The sequence below is a fragment of the Phalaenopsis equestris genome, unplaced genomic scaffold (assembly GCF_001263595.1).
Source record: "Phalaenopsis equestris unplaced genomic scaffold, ASM126359v1 Scaffold000101, whole genome shotgun sequence".
Taxonomy (NCBI): domain Eukaryota; kingdom Viridiplantae; phylum Streptophyta; class Magnoliopsida; order Asparagales; family Orchidaceae; genus Phalaenopsis; species Phalaenopsis equestris.
Window position 1 is genome coordinate 107,183 of NW_018164543.1, and position 2,357 is coordinate 109,539.

A 2,357-nucleotide genomic window follows, 5' to 3' on the forward strand; every position below is an offset into this window, starting at 1 on the left:
ATATATATATATTGTGTGTGTGTGTGTGTGTGTTCATATCATTCATAATAATTACTAGCTACTGGAAGGCTAATAAGAGTCAAAGAAGGGTGTAGGTGTGAGTTAATCTAAAGGAAATAAAGAGGGAAAGGTCTAGGTTTATTGGAGAAGTGGAGGAAAGGAATTGTAGAGGTTGTATGTTCAAGAAACCCAGTGAACCTTAGAAGGCAGATCTATGGCTAGGATTTTTGGAGAATCCATGAGATGAATTTTATGTTGTACAGAATAATGTAATGCAATTTGGTGAGTTATATAGAAGATATGGGGCTTGGTAGATGATGGTGGATGATTAAAAGTAACTTAACAAAATTTTAGAGAAAGTTAAGGGACCAAGAAAAAGTTTTCTATATGATTACCTTTGCATGACGGTTTGGGAGCTAGAATGAGTGATAGGGCTTAAAGGAGAATTAAATGAGATAATAATGGAGTTTATTTTAATTTTTGTAATATAATAGCAACAAAATAAAGTAAATCTCACCAAAGACTTGGAAGAATTTAGCCTCCGAGCCAACTTAGAGAAAAAAATGCATAATAGAACTTTCAATCTTTTCCTAAAATCATTACGATGGGCTTTATTATGTTTGTTGTATGCTTGAAAATTTGTGATGATAGGATTGCATTTTACATCTTAGCTTGCACAAAAGTATCTCACTCACATTTAAAATGAGTAGCACAAAAAGAGGGTATTAAATCTTTTAACTTGAAAACTATTTGTATGACAAACCAGGTTGGTGGTGAATTAGTGTTTTAAAAAATGTCTTGAAATCAACAAACAAATTAACAAACAAAATAAAAAAGAAGCTCTATGCAAATGAGAAGATATAAAAAATAAAATAAAATAAAACAACATGTTGACCTAATTCAATTGATATTTAATCCCCTCCTAGACATGAGTTACTTTGCCCCAATTATGAAACAAAAAGTACAAAAGCTAATTGACACCTTCAGTTGGTGGATAAAAGTGTAATGAAATATCATAACTACAAAACTTAATAAAAGAGTAGAGTCTTCAATTATGCTCTTGAATCAATACTTCATGTCACCTTGATATTATATGATTACCAAAATCAATTTCACCATATGATCCCTGCATTGTATCAATCTTATAATCGCTTAAGTTTAAATATATATAATTGTTTATAGTTATATATTTAATATCATTAAAATATGCTTATAAATATCATGATCTCATGAAGTTAATAATTTCCCTCTCCCCCATTTTTATACTAAATTATGTTGATTACATAGATTGAACTAAAAACAGCCTTTTTTTCTTAATAAATGAAATTCTAACAGTAACAATGTAAAACAATATATGAAAAAAGATGTTCCTCTTAAATAATATAGCTAAATCTCTCCCTAATATATGTATGTAATATAAATATAAAATTCAACTTATATATTTATCCTCTTTTGACAACATAATATATAATTACCAAAATGACGAGTAAAAATATGTATAGCAGATATAAAGCAACAATATAACTAAAAAATCAAATATTATGACCTATCATTTCAATTTTTCATTTTATTTTGCAAAAACTTTCTTTGCTTGGTTATTTATAAAAATATATACAAGACAAAATTCAATAGAAATAAATTTAATAATAGCATAACCTATAGAAATATGATTCATAATTATATAGAGTCTCATTATACAAATTAGTGTTATAACCTAATTATTTGGTCACTAATTATTTGTTTAGCCAAACCACAAGGGACTATAGTTTTTCTTTATAAATATACTTAAGCCTTTATAGTGGATAAATATATGGAGCTGGTTTTTTTTGTACTAAGGCACATGAAAAAATCTAAAAAATTGATAAGTGACAATTGTGCATTTTTTTATCAAGATTATTCTAATAAAATCAACTTTATGGAGGCCTTATTAAATGTGAATCTCTTCTTATCAAATTAAAATCATTTTTATATTCATCTAACATTGACCTTATTAATTATACTAATCATTTATTCTTCCTTTATATAACTCCATTTCATTTAAGAGGTTTAACTTCAACTAACTTAAATCTAATTTATTTTTGCTATAGCAATCTTTAAGAAATTTATTTTTAGAATCTCCTATATAATCTTTATGATTCTTAAAGACTAGATATCCTTATTCTCACTGCATGAATTTTATAATTCTCTTTCCTAAAATGGCCAAATTTTTCATTTTATTCACTAAAAATCATGTAATTATATCAATAAAAGTCATCTACAATCACAAGTTAATAATTCTTACTATATAACCTAGTTGCATTAATTATTCCAAAAAGGTCCATACATAATAATTTTTTATGGCCTACAGTAACAAATAT